The 15397-nt window shown below is 36.8% G+C and overlaps 1 long non-coding RNA gene and 1 pseudogene across 1 annotated transcript; both read right to left on the minus strand.

Annotated features, from left to right (window-relative positions):
• Nucleotides 1-1142: 1142 nt before the first annotated feature.
• LOC132062453 (uncharacterized) lies at nt 1143-4211 on the minus strand (annotated as a pseudogene).
• Nucleotides 4212-10470: 6259 nt separating this feature from the next.
• LOC132061866 (uncharacterized) lies at nt 10471-13370 on the minus strand. The gene is made up of 5 exons (XR_009416176.1): nt 13120-13370; nt 12636-12872; nt 12306-12392; nt 11941-11994; nt 10471-11039 (listed from the first exon to the last, which is right to left on the minus strand). It is a non-coding gene; the product is annotated as an uncharacterized LOC132061866 (long non-coding RNA).
• Nucleotides 13371-15397: the final 2027 nt, after the last annotated feature.

Below are 15397 nucleotides of genomic sequence, written 5' to 3' on the forward strand. Positions count from 1 at the left end.
ATAACTGAACATAATTACATTTCAACCATCCCAAATCTCTCCTTTTCCTATTCCAATAATAGTAAATTCCTTGAATAACTTTTAATGGGTAATTGGGAAAAGTTCACACAATACAATTTTTTCATGCTTTTTGATGAACTGATTTATTTGTTTGCAAAGACAACATTCCAATATAACATATTCCATTCAAAGAAACTCTAATTGCTTGAAGGCACACCATTGTAAGGATCACCAAATGCTACAACATTCCCGGGCCTTAAAAATACAATCTACAAGGTAGAAGAACCACTTGAGTTATTTTACGTCTCAAATTTGGTGAAACAATTTCAAATTTTTTTTTACTCCAGCTGCACCACTTGAGTTGTTTCACTCCAACTGCTTAAGTTTGTAAACAAAATAGTTCACATCATTCAACATATTACAGACATTTTGAGTTTCACCACTACTCTTCACAAAGGAAAAACAAAAACAAAAAAGCTTTTCGAAGAACCTGAAGCGGCATGTTAGAAAAAAAAATAAGTGAATAAATCCTTGTGCCATCTCTAAGAACTTAATTGAACTTTTACATGAGGCAGTTAAGTAATTCAACATTACTTTTTATGTTTTTATCTAACCTTTTTTCCTTTACAACTACCTTGTTCTACTTCTCCTGTATTCCCACTTGATCCAGCAAACATATTGACATTATTCATTCTTTCCTACCTACAAGTATCACCGATCACCATCTACATACCACATCTCCTCCTTTCCACTATGACTATATTTCATCGATATTTATTTTTTGACTATTGGTAAGATTATGTCAACATTTATGTCCAAATTAACAAACTGAGGGAAATTAAATGACTTCAGAAGTCATTTTTCCCTATAAAATATTTTCATAGATTTATCGCCATACCTGATAATCTCCTATTGTGCATGTTTTCAATCCAGCAGTACAATAGTCAAAGTTGTACTCCCATGTTCTGATGAACTTATCATCGAATCCCAAAGCATAAATTTGGCTAGTGACACAATTATCAATGGTCAAGTATCAGCATTTAGAACTGATCAAGCAGCAAATGATTCATGAAGGAAACTGTTTTAACTCAGCATAGATGGCTGTGGACTTATTTTGAATTTGTTACCTTTTTTTTTCATGAGGTTTTTTCACCAACATCTCAGTGTCTGATAGTAATGATTTCCTATATCTTCCAGGTGAACTGCACTGCATTTATATCATTTATCAAATGCTTTCAGAAAGCAATGCTTTTGAAAGATTGACAAGCACACTGGTGCAGAATCACAAAATAAACTCTTTGTTACCATAGTCTGGATGCAGCAGCCATGGCTAATGTTACTCGACTTAGTGCAGGAAAGCATCCACCTGGGAATATGTACTCTCTCATGAAGTCCGTGCTATGCCTGTGACTGTCTTACCTCGCGTCTGGCATTGAAATGAACTAAAGAAATCCAACACTTGTGAAAAAAAGCATAAAGAAATAAGGGTGACATAACAGTGAAGGAAATTGATGTTGGAAAATGAACCTAGTATTGGAAGAACAAAGCCTTTCTTAGATTTTTGCTATACATAAATTTTCTTCATTCATGTATTAGGAAATTAATTTGAGGATACATGTATTGTTTTGTTGATGGCTAGGAAGGAGGGAAAAGTTTATTATCAAATTAAGGTACATGTACTAGACTAGATTTGAGTGATGTGAGACTGCTAATTTTGTAACAATTAAAGGGAGAAAGTGAACTAAGTGGAATGTTTTGAGGGGTTACTTTAATTCATTTCCTGCAGAACTAGAAGCCCATCTTCTACCAATGCAGACTCACAACAAGTAAAGAATTCCCCAATGAAATCATGACCAATATGTTCTAACACCTCACTGAAAATGATAATCAGTACAATTATAACTTTGGCTCGAGATGTAATACAACATGTTTAGATGCAGATGAATAAAATCTCACATTGATATAATCTGGTCATTTTTGTCCTTATTTGGCATTTGACGATAGTCACACAGGAGAAATGTAATTTGATCCTGTGAAAAAACTTCATTGAATTGAATATTAATAGATAACCCTAGCTTTAAAATTGCTCGGATTTGTCTTGCAAGTGCTAAGAAAATCATGTTCTCATGTTAAAAATATAAGGACAATTGTGGGAATGCAACATACAACGAAGCAATTTAGTTAATTTTATGTCATAACTTCTCTGGCCCAACTTGTGGCCTAGCTTGTTCAGGAGCTCTTACAGTTTAGAAGCTGAAAATGGAAGAAGGTTTCGTTCATGAAGTAGAATTTCCTAGCTGCTTTATCATTTGCCTCAGTTTATAGCAATTATATTGTAGTGTAAGCTTCATGTTAGTCATCTAGAAAATTTTGAGCTTTCATCGACATTGTAAAGTACTATACCTGAAGGCCATCTTGCTCAACTCTCAACTGTGCATACTCCAGTTGTCGCTCAGAGAGAGTTATACCAGTATATTTGTATCCTGTTTGTTTGACAACTTCCATAGCCAAACTTCCCCAACCAATCCAGTCTCTAAAATGTGATGTTCGTTGCTAACTTTTGCCTAAATAGAATAGAAGCAGAATCAAATTATGCCTCAAAATTATGTAGAAACTGGTGACAATTTTTACTTAGTAGTGATCTATGACATCCCCTACATTCTTTGGGTGATATAATATGCAAGTCAATGAATTACTAGGTCATAATGACGAGAGATATTCCGACGAGCCTGAGTCAGGGTGTTTCGATTGAAACATGTCGAATGAAATATTTTGCAGACTACAGTGCTGCTGTAAAAAGTACTGATCCACCAGCCTCTAGAGCTATGAAAAGTGATGAAGAACTTTAACATATGAACAAAAGTTTATGTTTCTTGATTTCAGGTCAGTAAACTATTTTACCTTTTCTTGGTATACCTTTTAACAGATGCTTTCAAATCTCTGTTGGCAATAAATATCTGCAAAAGATTTCGGGAACCTAAGTACCCACCAAAAGAGATTTACAAAGGTAATGAGTCATTTCCTCACCATGATTAGATTAAGAAGACCTTCATTCTTATCAGCAAAAGAGAAATCCCCATGAATAAAAGCATCAGCAAGCCCTATGTCAGCTTGAGTTGCAACCTGTAAGAGATTATCTATGTCGTAAAATTTGTCTAGATTGGGAAACTTTTGGGTTAACTTTTTGAGCAAATGAGGGGTAAAAGAAAATTTCAATTTACCTTCCAGTAAAACTGTGTACTATGAACTCTAAGACAAACTTTTAGAGAGCATTTCCTCTCTGTTCCTCAAAAGGTAAAAATTGTACCTACTTCTTCCAAGAATCTATACATCAAAACATATAAAATTATTGTCCAGCTCTTTAATTATCGGGAGGAAAACTCTAAAAACTCCAATAATAAAATTAAATCACAATTTACGCCTTGATTTGTTTTACAGCATGATTTCCCACTTTTATATGATCTTTAAGCCAAAGAGACATGTATCTGCCGCTAGTTTGGTATTAAAGTATACAAAGGGTAAACTATCATCACTCACATTATGCATCCTATTTGAATGAAACTTTGGAAAAATCTAATAATGACGAGGCATGCTCTAGTTTCAGGCCAGGTTGGTACCATATGCTTGGGGTTATCCAGAATACTACAATTCTATCTAAGCATGTCATTTGCAGCAACCAAACCTACCTGAGGAGAAGCAAAGGCAGACAGTCATCCACATGAGACCAACGGGACAACAAAAGCTGGAAAACACTCCAAATTGTTTTCAGAGTTAAAATTTATTGAACTTTTAATAGTATAAGTAGTACTACCTTTAGTGCATTCTCATCGAAGCCAGAACCTAAAAGTATTGAAACAAATATACATCAATAAGCAGTGAAACACAAAGCAGAAAATTGTAACATTCCGTAAAATTTGAGTTAGGTGTGAATTTGTAAAAACTAGTATTAAGATGATGTATTAGCTATATGAATCCATTCAGGATGAATTTGGGTGGAAAATAGTCATTTTGAAGTCAAACCAAATAGTAAAGTCCATAAAGGCTCTTAAACTCGTCTATGTTTCGGTAGGTCTGACTTCTAGGCTAGTTTTGTGAAAATTTGTTATGAATTTTGGAACACTTCCTTTATAAAATTTGTATATCTTTGAAGTACCTTTCCAACGATACAAAGTGGAGCTCGAGCAGATCTGCGAGTAAAAAGTTATGCCCATTTTACTGAAGCCTGTCTAGAGCGCCGTCTGAGATGCGACCCAGGATGCGGCCGCAAACTCGAGATGCGACGTCGCATCTAGGTCACATCTTGGCCAAATTTTGGAATGTTTCTGGAGTGAATTTTCATCTGAAATGCTGCCGGGATGCTTCCGCAAGTCCGAGATGCGACCGCAAACTCACCTTAGCATACTCAAGCGTGAGATTTTTTGTATAAGAACATGATTTTCTTAAAATTTTCAATCCCAATTCATTCTTGGCTGAATGTTTGAGAGAAAACAATCCTAAGGCTTCCCCAAAACATATAAGGTAAGTTCTTGATCAATTCATATGATTACTACATCAATCTAACATCAAATCAATACTCTTAAATACTAGCTCATCTTTCCAAACCCTAGATTCTTGAAAACTACAGGAAAGAAGAAGAGAAGGGGTGTGTGGGATTCCATCAAAAGGTAAGACTTTTGATTTTATGAGATTATTTTTTATGTTTGAACTAGTATAGAGTAAACAAAGAGGTTAGAATCCACCAATGATTTCCATAAGATTCAAGAACAAGATATAAGGCTTATAAAAACCCTAGTTTTCGAAATCTCCAAGAAAACATAAAGAAGCGATTAAAGTTCTAATCTTTCTCATCTAAAACCGTTGTAGTGTGATTATTGAACCTTGGGAAGTATGTTTGAGCGGGATTTGAGGTATTTCTAGATTTTCAAAATCTTTCTTGAAGTATGTCTATATTTCAAAAATCGTCTTTTCAAGTATGTCTACTTTTGAAGTACGTTCATATTGTGAAAGCATGATTTGTATTTGAGAATCCTTCCTTGATTGTTTGTATAAGTTAAAACCCTAGTTTGGTGGTTGCTCTTGTTACATCCCGTATTTTCATACGTTGGAAAGCGTGCAAGTTAAATGATATTAGTAACAGACACGAGGTTATCCCCCAAGCTTATAGGTGGTTAAAGTGATGGTACATATGTACCGTAAGGATTTGAAGTTAAACAAATCGAAAAAAATAAGTTTTGTCGAGGTTCGAAAATTATTTGATGAAATACGGTCCAAGCTATAATATTCCGTATTGTTGGACAAGAAAATTTAATCGTCCAACATGAGCAAAATTACCCGAGCCCGGAGAATTCGATTATATTCAAGGATGAAAATCGAGAGCTTGGAGTACAAAGAGTTTGAGGTCCCGAAATAATTTAGGACTTAACGAGTGTGACCACGGTGATTGAGAATAATATTTTTGTGTGTACCAAAAGGGACTATGGACTAGTGCTACGTCACATAATCATGGAAATGAGTATATGAAGTGTATTAAAAATAATTGGTATTAAAGTGAATTGAGATCAAGAAATTAATGGATATAATTTAAGTGGGCTGCAAGCACTACAAGTACACATGCACGTTGTGCCTTGAATATTTGATGACTAATGAAAAGTTAGGCCAGCCAAGGTGTACGTGTAAAAGAGCAAGGGACCCTTATGTGGCTATTTCATGTTATTACACATAAGAACAAAAAAAAAAGGGAGAGCTTAACTTCATGAGCAGCAACGTACTGCTCCATAAGCATTTAGCTCAATATTTACAAAATTAAGGAAACAACAACGTTGGAATATGCAAGAAGAAGAAACGTTGGCAGCAATTTGGGAATTAATTTGGAGGAATCAATTTGGAGGAATCAATCTTGTTAAGGTAAGATTTAATTCTCTTCTACATGTTTTAGAGGTGGTTTAGACTTGTATAATTTGGTAGATGTGAATTGGATATAAGAAATTATGTATGTTGATGTTAAGGTGTTGTTTGGGTCGTGTAGGGGCTGCTTTATGTGAAAATGGTGAATTAACTTTAATTTGTATTGTGGTTGTTGTTGACATGGATTATGTGGTGAGAATTAAATTATTAAAGGGTTAAAGTTGGAGTTGAATTTGTTTTGTGGGCTGTTGTAAGGATTTATTATGATATTAATGTAGTTTTCATGCCTATGAACGAATGATGTAGTTGTCGTGTGGTTGCTGGTATATTTCACTAAATTAGATGAAAAGATTGTATGAAATAACGTGTAAGAAATGTATGCGGTTTGCTTGGTGTATTCGTTGATGTTCGTGAGATTATCGGGCATCGTTATGTTGTAATTAAGGACATTTTGGGTGTGTTGTTGTTCTCGTTGAATTGAAGGACTAAGAGTAGTTAAGGCAATGTGTTGTGTTGTGTTGTTATAATTGTTGGACTATTATAAGGTCACTCGATGAAGTGTTGTAGCTATAGATTATTAAGAGTAACTTGAATATGTCGTAGTCGTTATGTTAAAAATTATGGAATGTCGTAATGTGTGGGCTGATTTGGAATGTTGTGCGGGCTGTTTCAGGACATTCTTGTATCTTGTCTTGGCTAGCTTTGATATAGTACTTGAACGTGTGGTTGTTGATGTTGCTTGGTTATTGTGTAGTTGGTTGAATATAAAGGAAACGTCGTCTAATTTTCTAGAAACGTGCTACTAACGTTAGAATACGTTTTGAACCTTCCCGTAGCTTAACCATAGTTCTTGACGTCTTAATATAGGTTGAGACGCTCCGGGCGTACGTATACGTATTGTGTTACGGATAAGCGTTAAAGGTATGTAAAGCTATCCCTTCTTTTTTTTGGCATGTCTTAGATATAAGTGATGTATGAAATGAGCTTTGGGGTAATTCCATTCATAAGTTCCGAGTATGATTCATGATTCTTATTCACTTCTTGATGTTAAAACTCTTAAAGTAGTTGAGCTACGCCTCGAGCCTTCTATATGTTGGATAATAGTTGGATGTATAAGCTCCTATTCCTAAAGACTCTACGATGACAAATGTCTCTGATTCCATAAGCTATTTCGCACTATCTTGATACATTTTTATGATTCCTGAGGCTCTATTTGATATAGTTCATAGTGACATTCAAAGAGTATTTAACATGACTATCGCCTTGATACTCGAGTGTTAGTTAGTCTACTTATCTATTGAGTCTCAGAAGATGATGTAGTTGCATATGGTTGCTTCTACTCTACTCGTGCATCTTGTTGTGACATCTTTCACCGAGTCCGGGACGAGTATGTTATCACGCACATTTTACTACATTATCCAGAGTCCTCGCTAGAGGGCAGTGCATATATGATGATATGGTGATATGACGACATGATGATGTGATTATTCACCGAGTCCCGTAATGGGGTGGGTACGGTATATGATGATATGATTATTCAAGGTCCCAATAGGCCGGGTACGGTATATGATGATATGATGATATGACTATTCACGAGTCCCCGCTGATGAGCGGGTACGGTATATGATAATGATATGCGTGACTTGTTTTATAAGGCACGAAGTACAGGTGATTTCTTGATTATCATACTTGTCTCTGGAACCTTTACTTCGATTATGATCTTCCGTATTGCATTTCATGCTTTATATACTCGGTACATATCTCGTACTAATCCCCCTTTCTTCGGAAATTTGCGTTTCATGCCGCGGTACGGATACTCGATTTGGTGATCCTCCGACTTAGGACTTCTACTCGGTGTCTTGGAGTGCTCCGTTGTTCGAGCCTAGACTTTTGGCACGGATCTTGGTATATGTATATGTTTATTCGGGGGTACGGCGGGGCCACTGTCCCGTCATATGTTACTTGTTGATACTCTTGGGGTACGTAGACATATGTGTGGGTTGTATATAGATGATGTTGTTGTATTAGCATGACTTATATTACGGGACGTTCCCGTTCGTAGTAGCGACCTTGTCGGCTTGCGTATGTGTATATATGTTTTGGGATGTTGTATGTAGTGGCGGCCTTGTCGGCTTGCGTACATATAGTTGGGACGTTCCCACATTGCTATGACGACCTTTGTCGGCTTACGTATGATGTTATCGTTGATAGTTGCGACTCCACAAGGAACGGGTTGCTTTGATATATATATATATATATATATATATATATATATATATATATATATATATATATATATGCGACAGTTTTGAGACGATGTCTTGTTTTTTTTTATAAGTCCCTTATCATACTAGTTGTGGATTGATTATAGTTAACAGGTATGTATACGAGTGTCCAGCTCGGGCACTAGTCACGGCCTACGGGGTTGGGACGTGACAGCTCTTTGTTGAACTGGTTTTCGAACAAAAAGATGACAATTGATCAAGGTCATGCGCGTGTACGATCAAGCCCGCATTGAACCTTAAATGAATGAAACTCTTCTAATGAACATGTTTGCCCGTTATGGGATGATTGAATTTTATTTCTAAAGACTGAAGTTTCGAATGTGTTGTGAAATTGAATAGATGATTTGAACATGATTTCTAAACGGAATGTGACATGAAATACCTCTATTGTGAGAAGATGGTTTGAGAAGTGAATTCGGCTATAAATCATGATTGATGATTCGGTTATATGCCATGATTGTAATTGTTTCTGTTTGGGCCTGCATGGGCGAGCTGTGCTAGTCCAGAGGACGATTAGCCGTTACATATCCTAACGTATCGATATGATTATTCTTTGTGTCAGTCCAGAGGACGATTGACCTCCGCGGTGTGTAGCTCGGTGCATCTATTGTTGTGTTAGTCCAGAGGACGATTAGCCTCCGTGGTTTCCTAGCCTGGAGTATCGATTGTTTGAATTGCCTGTGAGTGGCTTGTTTCGTATTTTGGTTGCCTGTGAGTGGCTTGTTTCGTATCTTTGTTACCTGTGAGTGGCTTGTTTCCTATCTTTATTGCCTGTGAGTGGCTTGTTTTGTATTTTGGTTTCCTGTGAGTGTCTTGTTTCATATCTTTGTTGCCTGTGAGTGGCTTGTGGCAACCTTGAGTTCGTAAATGAAACACACAATGATGTGCACGGTAACATAAGTGGAACTTGATATATTCATGTATGTTGACTCTTATTGGTGATTTCCCTAGTTCTTGGCTTACTTATTCTACGGAGTTTGAGCTTGTTTCTTTTGATATCGTTTTATTGATTTTACTACACCTTACTTTGGTTTTATTAACTATTGCCTTAGACATTCATGGGTACCCGGTACTCGGAGCGTACGTTGTTGTTTTTTATGGTGTGTCGGGTAACGTAGAAAAGCGAGGTTCGTGATATGTCTATGACTTAGGAGAACTTGCTGCTTTCGAGACCATTCAGTGAGCCCAGATGATTTTTTTCGTGGGGCACCTTTCTATATTTACTTTTCGTATTTTAGTTTTCGAGTGCGTCTGGATGAGTTAGACATTTATTCATTATCTTAGAAGCTCCATAGATAGTTGTCAGATTGTGGGTAGTGTGTTGGATTCTCGTATGACTCGTTGAGGCATTTTGCCACGTTTATTAACTGAGCATTTGATTTGACTTTCGCTGAATTATCTCTAAGAATGGTTATGCTTTCATTCAATTATAAATGACTTGTTTCATATTTGTTAAGATAGTTGGTTAATAGAAAGGATTAGGTGTTCTTTGATTACAATAAGGTGCTTCCAGTGTTATTCATAGCAGCGGATGCCTGTTACATCCAGGGTCAGGTTTGGGGCGTGACAAAAATAAAGTTTGCGTACTAAAGGGAAGCAAAGACTAAGGTCAGAACATGTTACCTGTCTCAAAAAAAAAAAAAAGAAAAAAAAAGACTAAAGTCAGAGCAACTCAAGCTACAAGTGTTACCAGTACCTTTCCTTTAACCTTATGCTAAAAAAAGACAGTGAATTAACCAAGACACTAGGTTGTTACGCTCAGTGGATGGCATCAAGTGAAATCGAAAGAAAATAAAAAATGTGAATGAAGTACTCTTTATCTGTGAAGAGTCAGAATGATCACTTAAAACAAATTCAAACTTATAGCTGCAATTTCCTAGGACTAACAGAAAGAAGCTTTTCATACAAATAATTTTAAATGACAATAGCGAATGGTGCAATCCTTCAATTTCAGTTAAAGGAACTGGTTCTCTAAAATCAACATAGTGAAGCCTAACAGCAGACTATGCACGATAGCAGGTTACAAAGGAACATCTATGTTGAAGAACTCTCCATACTCTACATAAAAGGAGATTTACCTTTATATGCTCCAAAAACCATATTCCTCTCTTTTTTTGGACTTGATGTAGCTCATATGAAGCTTTTGATGCAGCAACTGAGGGGACTGGGTAGCTTATTGTCCACTTAAGCAACGTATGCTCCGGTGAGTGAAGAGGATTTAGGGTTACGAGATAAGGCGACTCACGAGTCACCAAGATTTTGTAGTTTAGACTGACTGATAAATTAAGAGAGCGGTACAAGAAGAAAAGACTCCTCATAGAAGAGCATTATCTTCTAGTTTCTATAGAAGGTCCTAAATCAACATGTATTGCATAAACACCTGGATAATATTGAGCCAATATGTCGCACATCCTCTACTATTCATGGTTCCAAGAAAGTTACAAGCACTTCATCGTCTTGCCGGGTTGCGCGGCAGGAATGTTTTGTCACGATGAAGGAAAATATCGGTGTCGTAGAGGAAGAGAAAATGATTTTGAAAGATCATGAATCTTATTAAGACTATGGTCCAATCGACCAACTAAATACGTTAAAAAGAATTTTTCAAGAAGATGGTAGTCTATGGATGAAATTCCGAAAAAGATTAAAGAGAAAAGAAGCCCAGGTGTTCAAAAAAAAAGGAGACGAAAGTACCTATAGACATACTGGAAAGCACCCGGTATTCTTGTTTCATCGTATGTTGCCTCTTTGCCCAACATTTTCAGAGTATTTGGTGCATGTTCTGCCATTATGCATCCATCAAAAACTTCTTTGACACCATCATTGCAAGCTATGATACAACATGCTAGGGCACTTTTTTTTACAATTGGAATCACGATGTTAACACAATATAGTTGATTGAAGCTTTTTCCGTAGGTAAGCACCAAATTAACTCTATCTAGACCACTAACACTTGAAAAAATATCATAAAATGAATATAAACTAAGAAATACATGTTCTTATACAAATCAACAAGCTAGAAGCCAAGATAACTTAGTCAACATAATGGTTTTTGATATTCAGTCAGATCCACTAATGTCTCAGTTAGCATTCACCCCCCCACCCCACCCCCCACACACACACACTACCATGCACACACAACCTCACATTTTATACTTGTGATCAAATAGGGAAGATATGGTAGTAAAATACAGGGAATATGAATGTCGCAAATCAAGAATCCTAGCAAAGAAATAACAAAGTGAAGGGAAAAATACTAATTGCTATGCACCCAAGGGTGTGGCTTAGTGGTCAATGAGGTGGGTGCAAACACTAGGTGATTTCTTCTCATCTTCATCATTTCTGGTTTTGCCTTTACAAAGGGTCATTTTAAGCACATAAAGTGACATGGTTTATTCATTTAATAAATTTCCCTTAGGTAATAGGCTATCAGTTTTCCAACAGATAATGCCCATTTACTATTGTGATAAAATATACAGCACAATGAACTCATGCAAGAAGAATAAAATAAATCCAAGGTAGACGTTCTTTATTTGTCGATACAGAATTTACTTCACAACCAGTTCTTATTTGGCAGCCTCTCTCTCTTCTCCAGCCCCTCCTTAACCTGTATTTGGTGCCCCCATCAAATCACTTTCAAGATGATACATGCTTACCTCAACAAATCATGCAAGTAAGTGAAAATTGGCAATTGATTGAAGTTTTCCTTAAGGAAATAGTAAGAACTTTGCAGTATCTATGAATGAAAAATCACCTTGGTTATATGTGATCACCATCTAATAGTAAGCAATTGAGGGAGACCAAAGAGCTGTAAAGAAAGAAACAGAAGCACCCTTAGGCACAAGGGTAATACAATGATATAGTTAAGCATCCAATTGGCTATAATCTACACAAAAAGTACGCTAACTAAATAGTAGATAAGAGAAAAATAACCTGAAGAAGATGGTGGTCGTGGCAGAATGAAAGAATGTAATTAGCAAAAAATCCCAATACTCCTGCTAAGGGACAGGACCACATTGAAGCACATATTGGAATTTGTGGAATTTATGTGTGAATTGAATGAACAAAAAGGCCAATACAGCTATCAAAATCAATTTAAACCAAAAACAGCAGTGTCACCAGATAAGCCTTCTGAAATAGCTCCAAATAGCCATGTGACTCAATAAATTGCCCTAATGTTTCATCGCGATCAATGTCAGGATTGTTCTCAAGTCCTTCAAGGTAACAGCAATGAAGTGAGAAACATATTTGCGATGAAATAAACTTTATTGAGGATAGCTCTTCCCTTGACACAAAATAAAGAAAATGCACAAAGCAGAACAATTTAGTCCAATTCCATCAAACACATAATCTTCAAATGAACAAAGAAGATTGTGTGCTCTAAATTTCTAATGAGATCAAGTAAATCAACAAATTGTTCAAACATAACAAATACTGACAAGAACTCACATAAATAAGTTATTGGTACCTTATGGCATCCTGCTTGAATCTGCTAATCTCTCTAATCATTTGCCAAAAATATCGATTCAAGACATTCTTCTCATATGCAAACGAACTAGAGAATCGATTTTGGGTTCTCCATTCGTAACCACAACCTTGGTCTAAGCTCACTGAGAATGACATATCAGAGATCTCCGTATCAACTCCAAGGAACTCAAAAAATTCCATCATGTTTGGATAAGTTACCTGTCAAATCAGCATTCACATATGAGATGGGATTAAAACAACTCTAGCTACAACAACCAGTTCTAATTGAATGCCTAAAAGAAGGATACAAAGAGCAGAAATGGTATGAATTAGATTGAACAAACCAATGATTTTACCCTTATAAACTCAAAATGATGGGATTTGCCTCAATAAATATTGTAGAAAGTGAAGTAAGACATGCCTATCTAGTAGCAAACTCAAATAGAGTTTAACGTTGATCATACACCTTTTTAGCTTTTTCTTTGATCAGAATCATAACTTTGATTTTATTACATAGGGCACGAATTGAGGTCGATCGGAGGTATTGTTGGCTCTAGCCCATAATTTGATGTCTCGCAATTTTGCATAAGTCAAGTTCCATCCAACCCTTCGACTTCGAGTGTAACTCTCATCTGCAATGTATGTTTATCTATTGCATAGGCAGTCAGACCGGTATCCTCTAGACTTTCAACTTCCCTTTTTTGCCACATAATAATATTTTCTTGTCTCTGTTCACTATGGTGGTTCTAGCGATTATTACATATTAGTCAACTAGAAGGGCTGAGAGCAAAGTAGGATCGTTTACCTTCGAGTCACCCGGTCCAAGCTTATAACTAAAAAACTGAGCTATGTGTCGATTTAACTAATATTATACGTTCCATCATTTCAATTTATTTGTTTTACTTTTCTTTTTATTCAATTTTAAAAAGAATGCATAACTCTTTAATTTCAATTTTCCACATGACATATTTAAGGTTAACTAGATTGAGATTCAAGAGTCTTCTTTACTTTCTCGAATTTTACATCCAGTCAAAACCAGACAAACAAATATAAACAAAGGAAGCATAGTTGTAAGGTTCAACACATAGCTAGCCCCTTAAATTTGACAGGATATTCCATTGAGACTCTCGAACTAAGCCATGTTCCAATTGAACACCTCAACTCTTAATAAACTATTCCAATTAGATACTTCTGATTAAACCTACTTGTATACGGTAAAAACCAAAGTAAAGTGCCTCGAGGGGTCAGAGTAAAATATAAATGCCAACAGATGTGGCGTTGGATTGAGTTCGGTGGTTCGGATTGATTAATGTCCGAGGAGTCGTTTGCCCATTAAATCGAAGAGACGCTAGAAGCCGAAGTAACACTGAAGGCCGAAGAGACTCCAGCCAACACATGCGAGGAATCTGTTACGAGCCATATTTCTCGCCGCCCGTTACGCCGTCCGTTACGCGGACAGTTATGGAAGCGTCGCCTTTAGTTAGGGTTTTATCGGGCTTTTAGGGTTTAAGGAAAGGCATGCTTGTAACTATAAGAAGGGGCTAAACCCTCATATTTTAGTCTCCTAATTTTTCTTTACGCATATACACATTTACTCTGTAACATCTCGTAAGCAAGCTCAAGCTCTCTAGTTTGGCTTGGGTTCATAGGGCTACACTCAGGGCCGGACCTATTTTCCATTGGAGTTATATACAATACAGGCTATGACTTTCTCTGATTGCTTTATTCAATTGGTTATTGGTTCTTATTTCATTACGTTAACAACTAATCAAACTACATATCCTTTAAATCGCGTATAAATTCAATTGTTACCTTTTTAGGGATAAACAATTTGATGCCCACCGTGGGGCTAAGGATAATAGTGGTGATTTTTTTTTACAACCCTACTTTCACTTGTTCTATTGAAATTTGTGATTTCAGGTTAACCTCGAAATGTCGAACAATAGTCATTCAATTCACTTGAATAATAATAGTGAACTCGTTCACCAAGGCGAAACCAACAACAATGGGGTGACGGTCAACGGGTTGCCCCAAGATCCAAATGGCGTTCCCCCCGTTGATCAAAATGCTGTTAATTCGAATGACACTGTTGATCTGAATGTCGATAGCAATCAAAATGTGTATCAGTTCCGACGATAACTTTAGTGATTTCACCGCGGCATTTGTATGAAAAACACGGGTGATCTTTTGGAGAAGAAATTGACTTACGCTTAATATTTGAAATGTTGCGAGACGACGGACGACTATTACCCAACTCAAGAAGGACGGCGAGTCAATGCGAAGGAGCCAAACTGAGCCAGTGGACCGGCCTGGGGGGGAAATTAGGTTGTTGACAATGGCAACGGATCGGGTTCCGGAGGGTCGACCGAGGTCATGAAGATTCTTGAGGCATTGGCCAAAAGGATCGATACAAACGGGAAAATAGTGGAAACGTACAGCTCTCGAGTGGACCAGATCACTGGGGCTCAGCCGATTTTGAAAAGGCTAGCTTCCAAACGATACCATCAAAGGTGTTATCCCCGGAGTACGGCCCCAAAGTTAATCCCGAAGTGGTTCAAGATGCCAAACATTCTTAAGTCCGATGGAACGACGGATCCATATGGCAACGTGACTTCTTTCGCACATGTGCCATAAAGGCAATGATCTCGAAGAGGACGAAATAGAGAGTCGGTGATCTTTGAAGAATTCGGTGAAACATTATCGAAAGAGACGATGATGTGGTATGATAGCTACCGAACATTTTT

This window comes from Lycium ferocissimum, chromosome 7 (assembly GCF_029784015.1).
Source record: "Lycium ferocissimum isolate CSIRO_LF1 chromosome 7, AGI_CSIRO_Lferr_CH_V1, whole genome shotgun sequence".
Lineage (NCBI taxonomy): Eukaryota > Viridiplantae > Streptophyta > Magnoliopsida > Solanales > Solanaceae > Lycium > Lycium ferocissimum.